Source organism: Meles meles, chromosome 19 (assembly GCF_922984935.1).
Source record: "Meles meles chromosome 19, mMelMel3.1 paternal haplotype, whole genome shotgun sequence".
Lineage (NCBI taxonomy): Eukaryota > Metazoa > Chordata > Mammalia > Carnivora > Mustelidae > Meles > Meles meles.
The window spans coordinates 53,651,962-53,677,076 of NC_060084.1; the positions used below are offsets into that span (position 1 = coordinate 53,651,962).

Genomic DNA, 25,115 nt, shown 5'->3' on the forward strand with positions numbered 1-25,115 from the left:
CCTGGATATCAACCTTTTGTCTGTACTGTCATTTGCAAATATCTTCTCCCATTCCGTGGGTTGCCTCTTTGTTTGGTTGACTGTTTCCTTTGCTGTGCAGAAGCTTTTGATCTTGATGAAGTCCCAAAAGTTCATTTTTGCTTTTGTTTCCTTGGCCTTTGGAGACATATCTTGAAAGAAGTTGCTGTGGCTGATATCGAAGAGGTTACTGCCTATGTTCTCCTCTAGGATTCTGATAGATTCCTGTTTCACGTTGAGGTCTTTTATCCATTTCGAGTTTATCTTTGTGTATGGTGTAAGAGAATGGTTGAGTTTCATTCTTCTACATATCGCTATCCAGTTTTCCCAGCACCATTTATTGAAGAGACTGTCCTTTTTCCATTGAATATTTTTTCCTGTTTTGTCGAAGATTATTTGACCATAGAGTTGAGGGTCCATATTTGGGCTCTCCACTCTGTTCCACTGGTCTATGTGTCTGTTTTTATGCCAGTACCATGCTGTCTTGGTGATAACAGCTTTGTAGTAAAGCTTGAAATCGGGGTAACGTGATGCCGCCAGTTTTGTTTTTGTTTTTCAACATTTCCTTAGCAATTCGGGGTCTTTTCTGATTGCATACAAACTTTAGGATTATTTGCTCCAGCTCTTTGAAAAATATCGGTGGAATTTTGATCGGAATGGCATTAAAAGTATAGATTGCTCTAGGCAGTATAGACATTTTAACAATGTTTATTCTTCCAATCCAAGAGCATGGAACAGTCTTCCATCTTTTTGTGTCTTCTTTAGTTTCTTTCATGAGTGTTCTGTAGTTCCTCGAGTACAGGTCCTTTACTTCTTTGGTTAGGTTTATGCCCATGTATCTTATGGTTCTTGGTGCTATAGTAAATGGAATCGATTCTCTAATTTCCCTTTCTGTATTTTCATTGTTAGTGTATAAGAAAGCCACTGATTTCTGTACATTGACTTTGTATCCTGCCACGTTACTGAATTGCTGTATGAGTTCTAGTAGTTTGGGGGTGGAGTCTTTGGGGTTTTCCATATAAAGAATCATGTCATCTGCGAAGAGAGAGAGTTTGACTTCTTCCTTGACAATTTGGATACCTTTTATTTCTCTTTGTTGTCTGATTGCTGTTGCTAGAACTTCTAATACTATGCTGAACAAGAGTGGTGAGAGTGGGCATCCTTGTCGTGTTCCTGATCTCAACGGGAAGGCTGCAAGCTTTTTCCCATTGAGGATGATATTTGCTGTGGGTCTTTCATAGATAGATTTTATGAAGTTCAGGAATGTTCCCTCTATCCCTATACTTTGAAGCGTTTTCATCAGGAACGGATGCTGGATTTTGTCAAATGCTTTTTCTGCATCAATTGAGAGGACCATGTGGTTCTTCTCTCTTCTCTTATTGATTTGTTCTATCACATTGATTGATTTGCGAATGTTGAACTATCCTTGCAACCCAGGGATGAATCCCACCTGGTCATGGTGGATAATCTTTTGAATGTGCTGCTGGATCCTGTTTGCTAGGATCTTGTTGAGAATCTTTGCATCCATATTCATCAGTGATATTGGTCTGAAATTCTCCTTTTTGGTAGGGTCTTTGCCTGGTTTGGGGATCAGGGTAATGCTGGCTTCATAAAAAGAGTCTGGAAGTTGTCCTTCTGCTTCAATTTTTTGGAACAGCTTCAGGAGAATTGGTGTTATTTCTTCTTTGAAAGTTTGGTAGAATTCCCCAGGGAATCCGTCAGGTCCTGGGCTCTTGTTTTTTGGGAGGTTTTGGATCACTGCTTCAATCTCATTACTAGATATCGGTCTATTCAGGTTGTCAATTTCTTCCTGGTTCAATTTTGGGAGTTTGTAGCTTTCCAGGAATGCATCCACTTCATCTAGGTTGCTTAGCTTATTGGCATATAACTGTTGGTAATAATTTCTGATGATTGTTTCTATTTCCTTGGTGTTAGTTGTGATCTCTCCCTTTTCATTCATAATTTTATTAATTTGGGCTTTCTCTCTTTTCTTTTGGATTAGTGTGGCCAATGGTTTATCGATCTTATTGATTCTTTCAAAAAGCCAGCTTCTAGTTTCATTGAGACGTTCTACTGTATCTCTCGTTTCTACCTCATTGATCTCTGCTCTAATCTTGATTATTTCCCTTCTTGCATGTGGAGTTGGTTTGATTTGTTGTTGATTCTCCAGTTCTTTAAGGTGTAGAGACAGCTGGTGTATTCTGGATTTTTCAATGTTTTTGAGGGAGGCTTGGATGGCTATGTATTTCCCCCTTAGAACCACCTTTGCTGTATCCCATAGGTTTTGGACCGAGGTGTTTTCATTCTCATTGGTTTCCATAAATTGTTTAAGTTCATCTTTGATCTCCTGGTTGATCCAAGCATTCTTAAGCAAGGTGATCTTTAGCTTCCAGGTGTTTGAGTTCCTTCTGAACTTTTCCTTGTGATGGAGCTCCATTTTCAAAGCGTTGTGATCGGAGAATATGCAGGGAATAATGTCAGTCTTTTGGTATTGGTTCAGTCCTGCTTTGTGACCCAGTATGTGGTCTATTCTGGAGAAGGTTCCATGTGCACTTGAGAAGAATGAGTATTCTGTTGTTTTAGGGTGGAATGTTCTGTATACGTCGATGAGGTCCATCTGGCCCAATGTTTCATTCAATGCTCTTATTTCTTTATTAATTTTCTGCTTCAGTGATCTGTCTATTTCTGAGAGAGGCGTATTAGGATCTCCTACTATTATTGTATTCATATCAATATGACTCTTTATCTTGATTAATAGTTTTCTTATGTAATTGGGTGCTCCCATATTGGGGGCATAGATATTCACAATTGTTAGATCGTCTTTGCGGATAGTCCCTTTAAGAATTATGTAGTGTCCTTCTGTATCTCTGACTACAGTCTTTAGTTTAAAATCTAATTTATCTGATATGAGAATCGCTACTCTGGCCTTCTTTTGAGGCCCATTGGCATGAAAGATTCTTCTCCATCCCTTCACTTTCAGTCTGGGTGTATCCTTAGGTTCAAAATGGGTCTCTTGTAGACAACATATGGACGGGTCCTGTCGTTTTATCCAATCTGCAACCCTGTGTCGTTTTATGGGTGCATTTAGGCCATTCACATTGAGAGTGATTATTGAGAGATAGGTTTTTATTGACATTGTGTTGCCTTTGAAGTCTTTCTGTCTAACGATTGTCTCTATATTTCTGTTCAATGATATTCTTAGGATTTTTTCTCTTTTATAGGACCCCCCTTAATATTTCCTGCAGTGTCAACTTGGTGGTTGCATAGTCTTTTAAGCCTTGCCGGTCTTGGAAACTCTTTATCTCTCCATCCATTTTAAATGTCAGTCTTGCTGGATAGAGTATTCTTGGTTGCATGTTCCTCTCACTTAGTACTCTGAATATATTTTGCCAGCCCTTCCTGGCTTGCCAGATCTCTGTGGAAAGGTCTGACGTTATTCTAATGGGCTTTCCTCTGTATGTAAGAAGCTTCTTTGTCCTAGCTGCTTTTAAGAGGGTCTCTCTTGAAACAAAATTCCCCATTCTAACGATAAGGTGCCGTGAGGACTTTCGAGAATCTAAAATCTTGGGAGGAAATCTTTCTGCCTATAGTACATCAACGTTGTTTCCATTCGTGAAATTGGGAAAATTTTCATAGACAACTTCTTCCACTATATCTTCTAGACTTCTTTCTTTTTCTTCCCCTTCAGGGATTCCAATAATTCTGACATTGGAACGTTTCATGGCATCATTTATTTCCCTGATTCTGTTTTCGTGGCTTCTGAGCTGTTTGTTCCAGGCTTCTTCCTGATCCTTTCTCTCTATCTGTTTGTCCTCCAGATCACTAATTCTATCTTCTGTCTCAGTTACCCTAGCTTTTAGAGAATTTAGATTGGATTGGAACTCATTGAGAGCATTTTGAACATCATCCCTGGTGGCTTTCAGTTCTGCCCTAACATTGTGAACATCATCCCTGGTGGCTTTCAGTTCTGCCCTAATCAATTCTGTTTGGTCATCCATGGCTTTCTCCAACCTAGCTATTGCCTGGATAATTGTTAGCCTGAATTCCTTTTCTGACATATTGTCTATGTCGATAGCCATTAGCTCTGTTGCAGAAGGCCCATCCTCTGTATTTTTCTTCTGTTGGGTATTCCTCCTCCTAGTCATTTTGGAAAGAGATGACTGAACAGATGCAGCTGGACTTATCGATTGTTGTGCAGTCAATGTGCACCCTGGAATGCTTCTGTGCAATCAGGATTCCCCACCCAAATGAGAGAAAAAAGAAAAGAAAAAGAAATAGAGAAGAAGAAAGAAAAAAAAGGGGAAAGAAAAAAGGAAAAAAAAAGAGAGAGAGAGAGATAGGAAAAAAAGGGAAGATAAAAGAGAAGGCTCAGCCCAAATGGGCCACAAGGTAAGATTTGTGGAGTATACAAACCAAAACAGACAGACAAAAAGAGTGATAAAAGTATATGACAAGAGAAAAAATATATATATATAAGCAAAAAAAAAAGGGAAGAACCTCATCAGAAAGAACCCCAAGTATAAGATTTATATATTATCAGGACAAACACAAATTCACAGAAACACTGACAGAAGGAAAAATTGGGAGAATGGTTATAGATTCTCAGTGTGGGTGAGGAAGGTTATTTTGATTCTTCCTGAAGGTATCTTGATGTTTTTGTTAAGGGACTCAACTTTCCTAAGTTACAGGGGGATTAGAAACTGGTTTGCCTATAGGGGTAGCATTGATTGGGGAAAGGGGATTACCTTGAAGTTTAACTCTATATGTATAGTAGAAAATAAAAATTAAAAAGGAATAAACTAGGCTAAACTAAGTTAAAATTAAAAAAGAATTAAAAAAATAGAAAAACAAAAGAAAAACACGGTGTATGTATCAAAAAGTTCAGGTTAGAAGGTTATTAAAGAATTTGATGTACTGGACATCTCAGTGTGATGGTAAATAGGTTAAAAAATTATCTGTATGTATAAAAAAAAAAGAACCAGAATATTGGTAAAGAGTTAAAAATAAAAGTTGTATTTATGAAGTAGTGGTGGTTGTTCTCTTGTAGTCTTTTTTATTTTTTCTTCCTTCCTGGTTGGTTTTCTGGGGGAGGGGCCTGCCACGTGGGTTTTCAGACAATGATGTTCCCTGAGTTAGGTCCTCCCGCTCCCCTCAAGGGGGTGAGCTCTTTTTTTTTCAGGAAACTGTTTTTTTCAGCCTTTTGTTCTCTGGGGGGTTTTTATGTTCTTTCATCTGCTTTCTCTCGCCTTGACAGCTTTTGATGGTTTTTGGAGGTTTAGAGGAGAGCAAACAGCACCCCAACCTCCCTCTCAGAGAGAAGCCTCAGACTGTTTTGCAAAAGCTGCTGGCAGAGTCGGTTCTGAGTCACTGTCCCTGGGGATGCAGGAGCTCCTCGTTGTACCCAAAACCAGGGCAGCGGTGGCTGTCTAGGCAGCTGCAGACCGCCAGAGAGGTTCCGAGCAGAGATCGCACACTGAGATTTTCCCGCTGTCCCGGGCTGGGAATGTCTGGTTTTTCCGGCTGCCAGAGCTCCAGGCTAGCGCCTATGAGCACCTATCCCAAGGGAGGGTGTGGGACGTGCACGTTTCAGGATTGCCGTCTGGCCAGGCTCCCAGCCCCTCACGGGAGCCAGACCCCACTCGTTCTCGGGCGTGCTGGCATTCAGGTGAACTGGAGGCTCAGGGACGGAGACCTGATTTCTCTGCCGCACTCTCTCTGGCTCTGCGCCAGGGGAGGCTGTCCTGGGTCCCGGGTCTTAGGTCCCTGACCCTAACCGCCCAGGTTCCCACTATTACCCCCCGCGATCCTTTGCTCTTTGTTTTTTGAGTGCTTTCAACCAGACTCCAAGTTAATGCTGGTCCCCAGATGCAGAGCACTGTCGTGTTGGGGTGTTACTTTCTGATCGGTCACCTCTGGTGGCTCCCTCCCCCTTTTGTTTATCTTCCGATATCAGTCCGATGCTCCCAGTCTGCTTTACCTGCCACTGGCGTCTTCTGCTCCTGTAGAGATCCAGACGTGTATAATTCTGATCTCAGGCTGATTTCATGGGTGGTCGGAGTTCTTTGGTAGGTAATCAGCTCACTTTAGGGTACAGGTTGAAATGGTGCCTCCTCCTCCTTCCCCGCCATCTTGCTCCTTCCCAGTTTCTATTTGTGGTTGAGCTCCAGTTTCACAGCACTGTGGTCCGAAAATATGCAGGGGATAATCTCAATCTTTTGGTATCAGTGAAGATCTGATTTGTGGCCCGGTATGTGGACTATTCTGGAGTAATTTCCATGTACACCAAGGAAGAATGAGTATTCTGGTGTTTAGAATGGAATGTTCTGTATATATCCACAGAGTCCATCTGGTCTAATGTGTCATTCAAAGCTCTTGTTTCTTTGTTGATCTTCTGCTTAAATGAACTGTCCCTTGCTGTGAGTGGAGCATTGAGATCTCCTCCTATTAATGTATTAATATCAATGTTTCTTTATTTTGGTTATGAATTGGTTTATATAATCAACTGCTCCCATGTTGGGGGCCAGATATTTACATTTGTTAGATCTTCTTGTTGGATGGACCCTTTAAGTGTGATATAATGTCCCTCTACATCTCTCATTATGGTCTTTGTTTTAAAATCTAATTTGTTGGGGGCGCCTGGGTGGCTCAGTGGGTTAAAGCCTCTGCCTTTGGCTCAGGTCATTATCTCAAGGTCCTGGGATCGAGCCCCGCATTGGGCTGTCTGCTCAGCAGGGAGCCTGCTTCCCTTCCTCTCTCTCTCTAGCTGCCTCTCTGCCTACTTGTGATCTCTGTCAAATAAAGGGGCGGGGGCGGGGTGGGAGGTTGAGGAACCAGGTGGTAGGTAATAGGGAGGGCACGTACTGCATGGAGCACTGGGTGTGGTGCAAAAACAATGAACACTGTTACGCTGAAAATAAACAAATAAAAAAATCTAATTTGTTGGATATTGGAATTACTACCTTAGTTATCATTTGAGGTCTGTTGATGTTGTAAATGGTTCTCCATCCCCTCACTTTGAATCAGGAGGTGTCTTTAGGTTCAAAACAAGTTCTTGTACACATATGGATGGGTCCTGCTTTTTTTTTTTTTTTAAAGATTATTTATTTATTTATTTGACAGACAGAGATCACAGGTAGGCAGAGAGGCAGGCAGAGAGAGAGGAGGAAGCAGGCTCCCCACTGAGCAGAGAGCCTGATGCAGGACTTGATCCCAGGACCCTGAGATCATGACCTGAGCTGAAGGCAGAGGCTTTAACCCACTGAGCCACCCAGCCGCCCCTGGGTCCTGCTTTTTCATCCAATCTAAAACCCTGTGTCTCTTGATGGGAGCATTCAGCCTATTTACATTGAGAGTAATTATTGAAAGATATGAATTTAGTGCCATTGTATTGCTTGTAAAGTCCTCTTTCTATAGATTTTGTTTCTTTTTGGTCTATGTGATTCTTGGCATTTCTCTTCACTTACAGAACCCTTAATATTTCCTGCAGAGCTGGCTTGCTGGTCACATATTCTTTCATTTTCTGCCTGTCCTGAAAGCTCTTTACCTCTTTCAGTTCTGATTGACAGCCTTGCATGTTCTTTTCATTTAGTACTCTGAATGTGTTCTGCTAGCCTTTTCTGGCTTGCAGGTTTTTGTGGATAGGTCTGTTGTTATTCTGATATTCCTCCCTCCCTACATAAAAATGTCTTCACCCCACCCAAAACTATAAGATACCTAGGAATAAACCTAACCAAAGAGGCTAAGAATCTATATGCAGAAAACTATAAAGGACTCATGAAAGAAATTGAGGAAGACACAAAGAAATGGAAAAATGTTCCATGCTCCTGGATTGGAAGAATAAATATTGTGAAAATGTCTATGCTACCTAAAGCAATCTACACATTTAATGCAATCCCTATCAAAATACCATCCAGTTTTTTCAAAGAAATGGAACAAATAATCCTAAAATTTATATGGAACCAGAAAAGACCTTGAATAGCCAAAGGAATATTGAAAAAGAAAGCGAAAGTTGGTGGCATCACAATTCCGGACTTCAAGCTCTATTACAAAGCTCTCATCATCAAGACAGCTTGGTACTGGCACAAAACCAGACACATAGATCAATGGAACAGAATAGAGAGCCCAGAAATAGACCCTCAACTCTATGGTCAACTAATCTTCGACAAAGCAGGAAAGAATGTCCAATGGAAAAAAGACAGCCTCTTCAATAAATGGTGCTGGGAAAATTGGACAGCCACATGCAGAAAAATGAAATTGGACCACTTCCTTACACCACACACGAAAATAGACTCCAAATGGATGAAGGACCTCAATGTGAGAAAGGAATCCATCAAAATCCTTGAGAACGCAGGCAGCAACCTCCTCGACCTCAGCCGCAGCAACATCTTCCTAGGAACAATGGCAAAGGCAAGGGAAGCAAGGGCAAAAATGAACTATTGGGATTTCATCAAGATCAAAAGCTTCTGCACAGCAAAGGAAACAGTTAACAAAACCAAAAGACAACTGACAGAATGGGAGAAGATATTTGCAAATGACATATCAGATAAAGGGCTAGTATGCAAAATCTATTAGGAACTTAGCAAACTCAACACCCAAAGAACAAACAATCCAATCAAGAAATGGGCAGAGGACATGAACAGACATTTCTGCAAAGAAGACATCCAGATGGCCAACAGACACATGAAAAAGTGCTCCACGTCACTCGGCATCAGGGAAATACAAATCAAAACCACAATGAGATATGACCTCACACCAGTCAGAATGGCTAAAATTAACAAGTCAGGAAATGACAGATGCTGGCAAGGATGCGGAGAAAGGGGAACCCTCCTCCACTGTTGGTGGGAATGCAAGCTGGTGCAACCACTCTGGAAAACAGCATGGAGGTTCCTCAAAATGTTGAAAATAGAACTACCCTATGACCCAGCAATTGCACTACTGGGTATTTACCCTAAAGATACAAATGTAGTGATCCGAAGGGGCACGTGTACCCGAATGTTTATAGCAGCAATGTCTACAATAGCCAAACTATGGAAAGAACCTAGATGTCCATCAACAGATGAATGGATAAAGAAGATGTGGTATATATACACAATGGAATACTATGCAGCCATCAAAAGAAATGAAATCTTGCCATTTGTGATGACGTGGATGGAACTAGAGGGTATCATGCTTAGTGAAATAAGTCAATCGGAGAAAGACAACTATCATATGATCTCCCTGATATGAGGACATGGAGAAGCAATATGGGGGGTTAGGGGGCTAGGAGAAGAATAAAGGAAACAAGATGAGATTGGGAGGGAGACAAACCATAAATGACTCTTAATCTCACAAAACAAACTGGGGGTTGCTGGGGGGAGGTGGGGTTGGGAGAGGGGGAGGAGGTTATGGACATTGGGGAGGGTATGTGCTATCGTGAGTGCTGTGAAGTGTGTAAACCTGGCGATTCACAGACCTGTACCCCTGGGGATAAAAATACATTATATGTTTATAAAAAAAAAATTGGAGGGGAGGCGAACCATAAGAGACTATGGACTCTGAAAAACATCCTGAGGGTTTTGAAGGGCCAGGGGTGGGAGTTTGGGGGAACAGGTGGTGAGTAATAGGGAGGGCACGTTTTGCATGGAGCACTGGGTGTTGTGCAAAAACAATGAATACTGTTACGGTGAAAAAATAAAAAAAAATTAAAATTGAAAAAAAAATGTCTTCACCCTAGCTGCACTCGGTATAGCTTCCGCTGCTCTAAGATTTGCAAGCTTCACTATGACATGTCAGGGTGTTTATCTATTTTTATTGATTTCAGGAGGGGTCCTCTGTGCCTCTTGGATACAAATGCATGCTTTCTTCCCCAGATTAAGGAAGTTCTAAGTTTTGATTTGATCAGATATACCTTCTAGTCCTCTCTCTCTCCATCCCCTTGGGGATCTGAGTAATTCTGACATTGGCATGTTTCATGGCATCGTGGATCTCTCTAAGTCTATTTTCATGGGTTACTACCTACCTATCTCTATCTTCCTCAGCTGCCTTCCTTTCTATCAGCTTACATTCCAGGTCAGTAATTTGTTCCTCTCCCTCATTTACCCTGTCTGTTGGAGTATCCAGTTTAGACTGCATCTCATTGATAGCATTTTAAAATTTGGTTTGATTAAATCTCATTTCTGCCACTAGGGATTCTCAATTGTCACCAATGGTTTTTTTCATGCCTAGTGATTGACTTCCTGATTGCTATCCTGGATTCTATCTGTGACATCTTTCTTATATCCATATCCATTAGATCTGTGGCAGAGGACATTTTCTCTGGCCTTTTTTTGTTGGGAGTTCCTCCTCCTAGTTATTATGTTGAGGGATGGTTGAGATAATGGACAGAATCCAAAATATCAACCATGACCCAAGCTCGATGCAGCCTAGCAAAAATCTGGAGTGGTCTGATACCATCACCAAAAAGACAAATCCAAAATTCAACAAAAGAGTAAAATGAAAATATTTAAAAAATTAAAAAAGAAAGAAACAAACATAAATTTGAAGAGCCAAAATGAATTCTGTGGATTTCCTACCAGCAAATCCATCCCTTCCCCCTGTGAAAATTTTATTCCAAGAAAGAAGTTCAAGGGACAATGATCCATGGAAGACCACACTCACTGATAATACCAATTGCAATTTTGTAGGTGTCCAAAACCAAGCTCAGTTTCCATAGTTCTCTAGAGGAGCTCAGAGAGCTCACTGAGAGCTGTCTGCTCATTATTTTGGATTATTACAGGAAATGAACAGATGAACATTAGACAGGGACAAGATGCATGGGGCAGAGAACAGGAAAAGTACTCACTGTGAATATTCTAGTTGCTTCTTTCTGTGGAGTCATATGGAGTGTTACTTTCTTAGGTCAATGTGGGACAACACTCAACAGCATATTGGCAATGAGGGAGGCTCACCCAAGCCTTGGTGCCCAGAATTTTTACTACAGTTCTACCACATACCTTCTGGATGGCTGACCTTAGTCTCCATTCTCTCCCCTGGGTGAGTTGATACATTTGGTCTTCGGCCATTCGGAGGCTCACATGAGAATTTGGGCCTAAGTGTCCACTGTTCACTCCATGGTTGGTTTGGTGGCAAACCAGTCCAAGCAAACAGTGTCAAAGCAGAGTGTCCAAGCAAACAGACACTCTTATAAGGCATGAGATTCAAAGTTGAGAGATCACTTCCCTGTATAGAGGGCAAAGGCCAAGTCTCCCTTTGGGGGAGGCTAATTCTTCTCTACACTGGTGACCTCCTGGACTCTGCCCAAGACTCTCTCACAGCAAAATGTACATGTTTGTCTGTGTATCTACTTATGGTAAAGTACTAACATCATGATTTTGGACAGTATAATTGGGAGTATGTTTACCATTGGAAGAAGTATTGTAGGGTAGTGATAATATTATGGAAACAGCTAATCTGTCTTCTAAAGTCATTACATACTTTTTCATAGTTTGGTACTAAGTTGCTTATTTTCCTTCTTGACCTACTGAGTGATGTTTGGAAGAGGTGAATTCTTCTCTGCCCCCACCATAGTTTCCCCATCAAGGAAGATAGCCCATATGGCTGACAACCCATTCTCTAACCACATAAATGCACACACTTGCTTACTCAGACCTATGTGCAACTCAGACACTCAAAGCCACTTAAGGCTGTAAGTCATACTCAAACTCAGATGCACACTCACCATGCAGACATCCCCATTCTGGCACATTCATGGTGCACACACTTACACAGATGATGCTGTCCCACTCACTTTCCCACAGTCACTCACACCTGCACCAGGTAGATATGTCTCTCACTAACGTGTTTGTCAGTGGAGGTTTCATGCATATCTCCAAACCTCTGTAGCAAGACAAGAGGATTCTAATTGGTCTTTAGACTCCTCACACACCACAGCCCACAATGGAAGTATTAAGTGTACAACATTGAAAATGTGCTCTGAGCTTTGCCACTTGAACAGTGGGTCTGGTGAGAAATTTTGTGTGTGCAGGGTCTGAGTTGGATGAGATAGAGCACTGGGAATGGGGACACAGTAGAAAGGGATGCGGTAAGGATAGGGTGTGGGTATGATAAAGTCAGTGTGTAAAATGCATAGGGGTATAGTGTATGGAGTGTTTTAAGCACATCATGGGGCTTCATGGCACAAGCAGACAGCATGGGCAAGGAAATTGAGGGTACCAGTACCACATACTAGACTCTGTGGGGTTAAGGGGCACAGAGGTCATAGAAACAAAAGACAGAATGGAGAGGAGAGCATGTGGCCAAGTGAGTGAGGGGCAGGACTGTGCAAGAGGCATAGGAGAGTCCATGTCCACAGGAAGTTAAGGAACATAGTGGGATGAAGTGTATGTCTTTTATAAGATGAAAGTTTCTTGGAGTCAAGATGGCGGAGAAGTAGCAGCCTGAGACTACATCAGGTAGCAGGAGATCAGCTCGATAGCTTATCTAAACATTGCAAACACCTACAAATCCAACGGGAGAGCGAAGAGAAGAAGAACAGCAACTCTAGAAACAGAAAATCAACCACTTTCTGAAAGCGGAGAAGTGAATCTAAAACGACGGGAAGATAGACCGCGGGGGGAGGGGCCGGCTCCCGGCAAGCGGCGGAGGAATGGAGCACAAAATCAGGACTTTTAAAAGTCTGTTCCACTGAGGGACATTGCTCCAGAGGCTAAACCAGGGTGAAGCCCACGCGGGGTCAGCGTGGCCCCAGGCCCCGCAGGGTCACAGAAGGATCGGGGGTGTCAGAGTGTCAGAGAGCTCGCAGGTATTAGAACGGAGAAGCCGGCTGCAGAGACAGAGCTGAGGACTGAACTCTCAGCTCGGGGTTACCTTGAACTGGTCGCGGGCTGGGTGAGCTCGGAGCGCGGCTAGAGGCTGGGGATAAGGGAGTGATTGGGTGCTGTCCTCTGGGGGCGCACTGAGGAGTGGGGCCCCAGGCTCTCAGCTCCTCCGGGCCGGAGACTAGGAGGCCGCCATTTTCATTCCCATCCTCCGGAACTCTACGGAAAGCGTTCAGGAAACAGAAGCTCCCAAAAATGAACCCAAGCCGATTACTTAGTCCGGCCGCCGGTAAGGGCGGTGCAATCCCGCCTCGGGCAAAGACACTTGAGAGTCACTACAACAGGCCCCTCCCCCAGAAGATCAACAAAATATCCAGCCAGGACGAAGTTCATCTATCAAGGAGAAAGCAGGTTCAATTCCTAAGACAGCAGAGCAATTCCAGAGGAGGAGAAAGCAAAGCACGGAACTCATGGCTTTCTCCCCATGATTCTTTAGTCTTGCGGCTACTTCAATTTTTTTTTTCTTTTTTCAATTTTTTTTCTTTTTTCTTTTTTCTTCTTCTGCTAAATTTTTTAAAACTTTTACCCTTTTCTTTTTTAACGTTTTTTGACTAGTTCATCTAAATATATATATTTTTTCTTTCTTTTTTATATTTTTTTATTTGTTTTATTTTTTAAATTTTTTCTTTTTTTTTCCTTTTTTTTCTTTCTTTTCTTTTTTTTTTCCAGAACCTGTTTTTATCCCCCTTCTCGCCCCCACAATTAGGGGTCTCTTCTGATTTGGTTACAGCGCATTTTTCTGGGGTCTTTGCCACCCTTTTAGTAGTTTATTTGCTCCTTCATATCCTCTTATCTGGACAAAATGACAAGGTGGAAAAAATCACCACAAACAAAAGAACAAGAGACAGTACCGAAGGCTAGGGACCTAATCAACACAGACATGGGTAATATGTCAGATCAAGAGTTCAGAATGACGATTCTGAACATTCTAGCCGGGCTCGAAAAAGGCATGGAAGATATTAGAGAAACCCTCTCTGGAGATATTAAAGCCCTTTCTGGAGAAATTAAAGAACTAAAATCTAACCAAGTTGAAATCAAAAAAGCTATTAATGAGGTGCAATCAAAAATGGAGGCTCTCAGACAAACCATAAATGACTCTTAATCTCACAAAACAAACTGGGGGTTGCTGGGGGGAGGTGGGATTGGGAGAGGGGGAGCGGGCTATGGACATTGGGGAGGGGAGGCGAACCATAAGAGACTATGGACTCTGAAAAACAACCTGAGGGTTTTGAAGGGTCAGGGGTGGGAGGTTGGGGGAACAGGTGGTGGGTGATGGGGAGGGCACGTTTTGCATGGAGCACTGGGTGTTGTGCAAAAAGAATGAATACTGTTACGCTGAAAAAATAAATAAAAAGGGAAAAAAAATGGAGGCTCTCACTGCTAGGATCAATGAGGCAGAAGAAAGAATTAGTGATATAGAAGACCAAATGACAGAGAATAAGGAAGCCGAGCAAAAGAGGGACAAACAGCTACTGGACCATGAGGGGAGAATTCGAGAGATAAGTGACACCATAAGACGAAACAACATTAGAATAATTGGGATTCCAGAAGAAGAAGAAACAGAGAGGGGAGCAGAAGGTCTATTGGAGAGAATCATTGGAGAGAATTTCCATAATATGGCAAAGGGAACAAGCATCAAAATCCAGGAGATGCAGAGAACCCCCCTCAAAGTCAACAAGAATAGGTCCACACCCCGTCACCTAATAGTAAAATTTACAAGTCTTAGTGACAAAGAGAAAATCCTGAAAGCAGCCCGAGAAAAGAAGTCTGTAACATACAATGGTAAAAATATTAGATTGGCGGCAGACTTATCCACAGAGACCTGGCAGGCCAGAAAGAGCTGGCATGATATATTCAGAGCACTCAACGAGAAAAACATGCAGCCAAGAATACTCTATCCAGCTAGGCTATCATTGAAAATAGAAGGAGAGATCAAAAGCTTCCAGGACAAACAAAAACGGAAAGAATTTGCAAACACCAAACCAGCTCTACAGGAAATATTGAAAGGGGTCCTCTAAGCAAAGAGAGAGCCTAAAAGTAGTAGATCAGAAAGGTACAGAGACAATATACAGTAACAGTCACCTTACAGGCTAATAATGGCACTAAATTCATATCTCTCAATAGTTACCCTGAATGTTAATGGGCTAAATGCCCCAATCAAAAGACACAGGGTATCAGAATGGATAAAAAAACAAAACCCATCAGTATGTTGCCTACAAGAAACTCATTTTAGACGCGAAGACACCTCCAGATTTAAAGTGAGGGGGTGGAAAACAATTTACCATGCTAATGGGCATCAGAAGAAAGCTGGGGTGGCAATCCTTATATCAGATCAATTAGATTTTAAGCCAAAGACTATCATAAGAGATGAGGAAGGACACTATATCCTACTGAAAGGGTCTGTCCAACAAGAAGATCTAACAATTTTAAATATCTATGCCCCTAACGTGGGAGCAGCCAACTATATCAACCAATTAATAACAAAATCAAAGAAACACATCAATAATAATACAATAATAGTAGGGGACTTGAACACTCCCCTCACTGAAATGGACAGATCATCCAAGCCAAAGATCAACAAGGAAATAAAGGCCTTAAATGACACACTGGACCAGATGGACATCACAGATATATTCAGAACATTTCATCCCAAAGCAACAGAATACACATTCTTCTCTAGGGAACATGGAACCTTCTCCAGAATAGATCACATCCTGGGTCACAAATCAGGTCTCAACCGGTATCAAAAGACTAGGATTATTCCCTGCATATTTTCACAGAGCATTTCACAATGCTCTGAAGCTAGAACTCAATCACAAGAGGAAAGCTGGAAAGAACCCAAATCCATGGAGACTAAACAGCATCCTTCTAAAGAATGAATGGGTCAACCAGGAAATTAAAGAAGAATTGAAAAAATTCATGGAAACAAATGATAATGAAAACACAACAGTTCAAAATCTGTGGGACACAGCAAAGGCAGTCCTGAGAGGAAAATATATAGCAGTACAAGCCTTTCTCAAGAAACAAGAAAGGTCTCAAGTACACAACCTAACCCTACACGTAAAGGAGCTGGAGAAAGAACAAGAAAGAAACCCTAAACCCAGCAGGAGAAGAGAAATCATAAAGATCAGAGCAGAAATCAATGAAATAGAAACCAAAAAAACAATAGGAGACATATCTTGAAAGACGTTGCTGTGGCCGATGTCGAAGAAGTTACTGCCTATGTTCTCCTCTAGGTTTCTGATGGATTCCTCCCTCACGTTGAGGTCTTTTATCCATCTCGAGTTTATCTCTGTGTATGGTATAAGAGAATGGTGAGTTTCATTCTTCTACACACCACGGGCATTTTTCAAAGAGCTGGAACAAACAATCCTAAAATTTGTATGGAATCAGAAGAGACCCCAAAGTACTAAGGAAATGCTGGAAAGGAAACAGAAAACTGGGGGCAGCATGTTGCCTGATTTCAAGTTTTCCTACAAAGCTGTGATCACCAAGACAGCATGGTTCTGCCCATTTTTTGAGGTGGTTATCTGTTTTTTGGGTGTTGAGTTTGTGAAGTTCTTTTTTTTATATGATTTTATTTATTTATTTGAGAGAGAGAGAGAGAGAGTGAGAGAGAAAGCATGAGGGGGAGAGGATCAGAGGGAGAGCAGAATCCCTGCAGAGCTAGGAGCCTGACATGGGACTCAATTTGAGGACTCCGGGATCATGACGTGAGCTAAAGGCGTTTGCTCAACCAACTGAGCCTCCCAGAAGCCTGAGTTCGAGAAGTCCTTTATAGATCTTGCATATCAGCCCTTTATCTGTAGTGTCCTTTGCAAGTATCGTCTCCCATGTTGTGGGTTGCCTCTTTGTTTTGTTGACTGTTTCCTTTGCTGTGCAGAAACGTTTTATCTTGTTGAAGTCCCAACAGTTCATTTGTGCTTTCCTTTCCCTTGCCTTTAGAGACATGTCTTGAAAGAAATTGCTGTTGGCAATGTTATGAGGTTACAGTATATGTTCTCCTCTAGGATTATGATGGATTCTGTCTCACCTTGAGGTCTTTCATCCATTTAGAGTTGATCTTTCCGTATGGTGTAAGAGAATAGCCCAGGTTCATTTTTCTCTATAGAGCTGTCCAATTTTCCCTCACCATTTCTGGAACAGACTGTCTTTTTTTTTTTAAAGATTTTATTTTATGTATTTGACAGAGAGAGAGATCACAAGTAGGCAGAGAGGCAGGCAGAGAGAGAGGAGGAAGCAGGCTCCCTGTGGAGCAGAGAGCCCGACGTGGGGCTCGATCCCAGGACCCTGAGATCATGGCCCGAGCCGAAGGCAGCGGCTCAATCCACTGAGCCACCCAGGCGCCCCGAGACTGTCTTTTTTCTGTTGGATCTGTTATTCCTGCTTCATCGAACATTAGTTGACCATTGAGTTGAGGGTCCATATCTGGACTCTCTGTTCTGTTCCATTGGCTTATGTGTGTCTTTTTGTGCTAGTACCATGCTGTCTTGGTGATCCAAGCTCTGTAATATAGCTTAAAGTCAGGCAACGTGATGCCCCCAGCTCTGTAAGATTTTTCTACAAGTAAACAGAGAGAGGGTGACAAATCTTGAGAGACTCTGGACTCCAGGAAACAAACTGAGAGTTCCAGAAAGGAGGGAGGTGGGGTGATGAGGTAACCAGGTGTCAGATATTAAGGAGGGCACATGTTGTGATGAGCACTGGGTGGTACACACAACTGATGAATTGTTGAACACTACAACAAACACTAATGATTTTGGCTAATTGAATAATAAAATCAATCAATCAATCAATCAATAATAATAAACAAATGAGGAAAAAAGTGAAATGTGCTCCCTGAGATCGAGTCACACCCTCCACCACCAAGCCAGACAGTTGCCCCATGGTCATTCTCCTTCCTAACACAATAAAACAATAAAACATATGTAAGAAACATTTGTGTTATGCCTTCACTTCACTCCCTGTCCATACACAGATTTCCTGCAGTGACACAATGATGTCATTTTTGTCTGTTCTCAGAAATCTTGATCCAGTCCTGTCATGGATTTATTTTATTGGCTTCATTCTTTAGTCTTTACTCAAGATCAGTTAGCACTTTTGCTTCAGTGATAGTGACAGTATTGAGAAATGCTGTCTTTGTTTTGCAGAATGTCCCTCATTGTCGGTGTCTCAGATTGTGTCTGTCATCCTGAGTTCAGGCAGCACCATGGAGCACAAGGCCTAGACACAGATGATGGTGGGACCTCCTGAGTGCCTGAACTCAGAGGCTAAGTTGATGAGAAAATGTCGGTGCTCTAGATGTGTGGTTGAGCTTCTTCTAGGGCGAAGCAGGAGCTGTATGTAGTTTGATGGTCAGGGTGAGTTGGGGACAGAGGGTGTATCCATAGATTTCAGGCTCCTGGAGGAACGCAGTCAGCTCTGAGATGCAGGATGACCAGAGGCCCATTATTAGAGTGGAACACCCCACAGAAGCTCTTTCAGAAAGATACCCAGATGTTTCCCAGGCTCATTTCAATTTGAGAAGTAGTGTGGAGTTAAATGGTCCTCGGTACTGGATTCCCAGTTAGGATCACTTGGGGACTTTCACAAACATCATCACTTGTGCTCGACTCACCCTCCATTTTCATTCTGTGAGTTTTTGAGTCTCTAGGACACCTTTCAGCAGAGCTGAAGCTCTGGCCCATGGGGACCCAACAGGGTCTTCTCTGCATGGGGTGTTTTGTTTTTTTAAGATTTTATTTATTTACTTGACAGAGTGAGAGAGAGAGAGAGATCCTACGTAGACAGAGAGGTAGGCAGAGAGAGGTCGAAACAGTCACCCTGTTGAGCAGAGAGCCCGATGCAGGACTGGATCCCAGGACCCTGAGATCACAGCCTGAGCCAAAGGCAGAGGCTTAACCCACTGAGCCACCCAGGCACCTTCTCCATCGGTTTCCTAGAAGGATTGGATGTAGGCCCATCCCCAGTGCTTTTTTGGGATTTGGGATGTTGCTAGGAGGGCAATGTCCCTGCTGAATGGTGAGGAAAACTCATGTTATGACCTTCAGATCAGAGCTGTGTGTCTTTGAATCCCCCCTGTGGCAAGGCACAGGCAATTTCAGGTTTTTCTGCATTTCAGGGGCCTTGTTCTTGTGGGGAGGCAGGTGACAAGGGAAGATGTATCAGTTTGCTGGTGTTGTGACAAGAGGGACCATGAGCTCGGGTCTAAAGCAAAGGAAATTTATTATCTGGCAGTTCTGGCGGCACACAGTCCAAGATCAAGGTGTCCTCAGGGCCATGTTCCCTCGGAAGGTCATGGTGGAGCATCTCTCAAAGGCTCTATCCCAGCAATCTCTTCATTGCCTGTGGCAAACAAATTTGTGTTCCCCCCGATTTCCTCTTTCTGTAAGGATACCAGTCATGATGGACTAGCCGCCACCCAACTCCACCGGATCTCATCTTACCAGATTCTATCTTGAATGACCCTATTTGCCGCCTCCAGTTGGTGATGGGAGAGGAATTAGGCACAAACAAGTCAGTTGCAAGTGACTTGGAACAGGGGGCAACAGTCGAAAAGACTGTGGCCATGAGCAACTCCACAGTCTCACTTTTATTAGATAGAAACAATAGCCAACAGAAGAATCGATGAAGGTCAAACGCTAGTCACATGTCTTGTGGACAAGCAAGAAGGAGGATAAAGTTTATAGTCAACCAAGCACATTCAAAGGACTCATCTAAAAGACATAGGGTGCTTCTGGGAAGAGAAAGGAGCAAATACCGGAAAAGGGAAGCAGGCAGTATTTCATTCCACCCTCAGCTGACCGGTTGTTCCCAGGTGCTCAGCTTCCCTGAAGCAGGTGGCGTTCCGCCCTGAGCTAGCCGGGCATCCCCAGCTGCCCAGCTTCACGGTCGTGTATCGTCCTTCTCCCCAAAGACTTGTTGCCAGTATATATTTTTCTTAAGGCCATATCTAAATGTGATTGGCAAATAGTAAAATCCTCCAGTGGCTATAGTTTAAGTAAAAAATTATTCTGAGGGGCAGTAGCACCTATTTCCTGTGAAGGCCATATTTTTAGGTACTGGGAGTTAAGACTTCACATATTAATTTTGAGGAGACTCAGTGCAACCCATAATACAAGGGTAGTTGATGCTTTTGAAAAGGGACCTTTTTACTTACTTATTTATTTTTCCTGACAACAAAAGTTGAGGGAACATTTCCCTGCTTCTTTTATTTTTATAAAAGATTTTTTTATTGTGTTATGTTAGTCACCATAAAATACAGCATTAGTGGGGCACTTGGGTGGCTCATGTATTAAGCCTCTGCATTCAGCCCAGGTCAAGCACTCAGGGTCCTGGGACTGAGCCCAGCATCAGGCTCTCTGCTCAGCAGGGAGCCTGTTCCCTCTCCCCCACCTCTCAGCCTACCTGTGATCTCTATCTGTCCAACAAAAATACATACATACATACATACATACATAAAAGATTTAAAAAATACACCATTAGGGTTTCTTTTTCAGTGTTCCAAGATTTATTATGTATGTAAAGGGCATCTTTAAAATGTGTCTGTTTTTTCCAGATAATGAGAAAGAGGCCTGGAAACTTGGGGATCAAAGGGAAAAGGTCTTTCTCAGAAATCAGGTCCAGGTGAGACACTGTGACTTTCCTTCCTCCTGAGAGGCCATGTTCATAACTTGGAAACTTTCACTTCTGTCTCTCCATGTTGTCACCCTCCCCTTCCCCCCAGAGTCTCTGGATCCCTCACACCCACTCTTCTCTCCAGCGTTCTCTGTTTAGCGCCAGTGTTTTCTACCCATACTTCTTATTTCCCCCAGGCTCTGTGTCCTTTTACCACACGCCAGCAGTTTCATAAGAGTTGCTAGCTAGGGGCACCTGGGTGGCTCACTGGGTTAAAGCCTCTGCCTTTAGCTCAGGTCATGGTCCCAGAGTCCTGGGATTGAGCCCCACATGGGGGTCTCTGCTCCCTAGGGAGCCTGCCTCCTCCCCTCTCTCTCTCTGCCTGCTACTTTGCCTAGTTGTGATCTCTGTGTATCAAATAAATAAAATCTTAAAGAAAAAGAGTTGTTAGCTAGAAACTTGTTGTTTCTAGCTAGCAACTAGTTGTTCTTCCTAATTGGCAACTGGGAGAAAGGTTTTCAAAAATATTCTCAGCTCCCAAGCCTGTCAGTGCCAGTGCTGCTTCAGGTGAAATGATAATTGCAGTTGTGAAGGGAGGGGAGCTCCCAGAGTCATAAAAACACATCTCAGTGCCCAGCAGTCCTCTTGCACCTGTACTGCCTGCTCTGACCATCACCCTGAGCTCTCCAGTTGGGCAGCAGGAAGAATTTGGTGGGTTCAATCTGGAAGGCAAGGAGTTGTCTCAGGAGTCCAGGTACGAGAGCATAGTGGACAAAGGGCGATTTCTGTGTATGAATGAGGTCCAGTGCCGAAGCCAGGCATGGAGGTGGAATCTATCCTGAGGCAGGAGCTGAGTCAGTAAAGAGAGATGTGGATGCTAGACTAGCACCCCCCTTGATGACTCCTGAGGCAACAGAGTAGAATCCTCCCTGACAGTGACTGTTGTGTTTTCGTCAGAGAGGTCGTCCAAAGTGACTTTTTAAAGTGTTAATTTTAATTCCAGTTACTTACCATCAGAGTCAATTTTTGCTTACATGTACAATATAGTAGTTCAACACTTTCTCCGAAGATCTGTAATTTTAATATGCCTAAGGACTGTTATTCTGGAGTGAGTCTGCTGTCGAGTCTGTGTTACTGGAGCCATAGCATAATTTGCAGATCTCGACATGTGCACGCATAGCACCTCTATGTTTGTAATAAATGTTGGATGTATGTATAGAAATCATGTGATCATGTGCAGACACAGTGTGTCAGATCACAGTTGCTGGAGTGGACATATTTTCTATAACTCTGGGTCTATGAAGTGCTTAATGGATTAAATACTTGTGTATCAATTGGTCATGGAGGGACATTTCCCATTAAAGTAGGGAAGCATCATTTAAGAAAAATAGAACTTAATAAATTTCAGACATGATTTTTAGGCTCTAATATATCTTTTCTTGTATATGCTCATATTAAATATTAGAATACAAATTCAAAAACTACATCACTTATTTTTTAAATTTTTAAATTCTTTTTATTTCTATTACTATGTCACTTATACAAGATACAAGGTTTCTACTGTACATTGCTTTTTCCATGTCTTGTATTTCAGTATCTTGCACAGATCTCTCTTTACAGCTACTAATGTTATTTCATCAGGTATTCATAAATACATACATATATGATCTGAATGTAGTCGTTATTTTGTTTCTACTTTACACAATGTAATCTGCCAGTGTTGCTTCTTGTGCGAGTCTATGCCTTGTACATTTGGTCCTGGAATGAAAGCAAAGGATTCTTTCTGTTGCCATGCTCATTTTGAGTCATTCTTGCATTCTTTTAGTCCTGCTTGTGGTGGGACAGGGTCCTGCATCATTGTCGTACTGTAACCAGTGCATCTACAGTTTATTACTAACTCTAAAGCTTTATTTAAGTTCATATTTGGTTTGGAACAGTCTTCCTAAATAATTGAAAACTCATCATTAAGAAAAATTTAAATATGGCAGCAATCTCAAGTCAGATGACAAGGTGCAAACATAAGACTCAATTGAGATCTGGTTTATTTAAAGAACCACAGCTGTCTAGTATTTTTGTATACTATGGATTCAGGGCACTAGCCTTGTGACCAGCCCAGCCCGGTTCCAGTCCCCATCCTGGATTGGTGAGTGGATTTAGACAAAGCAGTTCACCTCTGTGTAACTCTTTTGTCCTCATCTTTATGAGAAATGCAGTGAGGAATGCCTCATGAATCTGTGAGAAATAAGATGTGACCCCCATGGGTGGCAATTAAACCAGCGATTCACACATGCAAGTGTTGAGTAATGGTTGTGTATGTAACTATTAGAAGGCCCTAAATGACAGAAGAAGTTTAGTATTTCAAAGTAGGGAGTGTAGAAACGTGAAGAATATCAGATTTCAATTGACACGTGTGGCCCACACGTGATATTCCCATGCAGGATCCTCTGGCCCAGAAAACAGAGATCAGTCTTTGATATTTGACTGAGAACTGACAGGGTGGCCACTAGGGATATGACAATAGGAGTGATCATCTTAATACAGACTGTAGTAGGAATTCTGGGGAACTTCTGTCTTCTTTACCATTATCTCCTCCTTGATTTTGCTGGGTGTAAGCCAAGGCCCACAGATTTGATTGTCAAAAACCTGACTGTAGGCAACATTTTGGTTCTGTTCTCTATTGGAATACACAATACGATGTTATCCTTTGGGTGGTATCACACCCTCAGTGATTTTGGATGCAAATTTTTCCCCTATGTTCGTGGAGTGGGCAGGGGGGTGTCCATTGGAACCACCTGCCTCCTGAGTGTCTTCCAAGCCATCACTATAAGCCCCAGGAACTCCAGGTGGGCAGCACTTAAAGGAAAATGTCATCTCAAGTGCATTGTCCCTTCAATTGTCTTGTGCTGGGTCTTGCACCTATTGGTAAATGTCCTGTATACTTTGTTTATGACTATCACTTTGAACAATGAAAACATCACAGATAGGAAAAGTTTTGGATACTGTTCAATTACTCGTCATGAGAAAAGCAGAGACTTGCTGTATTTAGCATTGTTTTCGTTCCTTGATGTGGTATTTTTGGGGCTCATGCTCTTGGCCAGCAGCTCCATGGTCTTCCACCTGTACAGGCACAAGCAGAGGGTCCAACATATTCGTAGGACCAGCATCTCCACATTGACACCTGAGTCTACAGCCACCAAAACCATCTTTCTCCTGGTGAGCACCTTTGTCTACTTTAACACCCTCTCCTCTATCTTTCGTATTATTTTAGGTATCTTTGATCATCTCAGCTGGTACCTTCTGAACACCAATTTGATAATCGATCTGTGTTTCCCAATCCTCAGCCCCTTTCTGCTCATGAGCCGTGACCCCAGGATATCCATGGTCTGCTTTGCCTGGATAAGGAACATAAAATCCCCTCATGTTATGAGAAACACGTAAATTGTTGGAATTCCCTTACTGTTCCTAATGTTGGTAATTCACTCATCCCCTCAGGGTCCCCAGTACAATGATGAGACACTAACAGAACATCTTTTTGTTTTCTTCACTCACAGTATGGTTTTTCTTTATTTTTTATTTTTTTATAAACATATAATGTATTTTTATCCCCAGGGGTACAGGTCTGTGAATCGCCAGGTTTACACACTTCACAGCACTCTCCATAGCACATACCCTCCCCAATGTCCATAACCCCACCACCCTCTCCTGGCCCTCCTACCCCCAGCAACCCTCAGTTTGTTTTGTGAGATTAAGAGTCTCTTATGGTTGTCTCCTTCCCGATCCCATCTTGTTTCATTTATTCTTTTCCTACCCCCCAAATCCCCTATGTTGCAGCCCTACTTCCTCATATCAGGGAGATCATATGATAGTTGTCTTTCTCTGGTTGACTTATTTCGCTAAGTATAATACCCTCTAGATCCATCCACGTCATCCCAAATGGCAGGATTTCATTTCTTTTGATGGCTGCATAATATTCCGTTGTATGTATATACCACGTCTTCTCGATCCATTCTTCTGTTGATGGACGTCTAGGTTCTTTCCATAGTTTGGCTATTAGTGGACATGGCTGCTACAAACATTGAGGTGCATGTGCTCCTTCGGATCACTACGTTTGTATCTTTCAGGTAAATACCCAGTAGTGGAATTGCTGGGTCATAGGGTAGCTCTATTTTCAACTTTCTGAGGAACCTCCATGCTGTTTTCCAGAGTGGTTGCACCAGTTTGCATTCCCACCAAGAGTGTAGGAGGATTCCCCTTCTCCGCATCCTCGCCAGCATCTGTCGTTTCCTGACTTGTTAATTTTAGCCATTCTGACTGGTGTGAGGTAGTATCTCATTGTGGTTTTGAATCTAATGGAACATCTTGATCATCTCCTTCAAAGTTAACAAGTCATAATTGTAATTATCATGTGATATTTTATAATTATCTTATAAATACTCGTGTGATTGAAGTTTTGCTAATGGCCAGTGGAGGAGCACAGAAACTATACAATTATACACTCCAGGTCCTGAAGTGATCTAGGTATTATAGAGAAGTCTTTGAGTGTGTCAGGTAAATTTATTATGTTAAATTTCCCAGAAGTGAAATTGTCATGGAAGTATAGGAAAAGGACCATGAAAATGGATCAGC

At 42.4% G+C, this 25,115-nt stretch overlaps 1 pseudogene; it reads left to right on the top strand.

The window, feature by feature from the left end:
• Nucleotides 1–23,927, top strand: part of LOC123930563 — a 28,285-nt pseudogene extending 4,358 nt beyond the window's left edge.
• The last annotated feature ends 1,188 nt before the right edge of the window (nucleotides 23,928–25,115 follow it).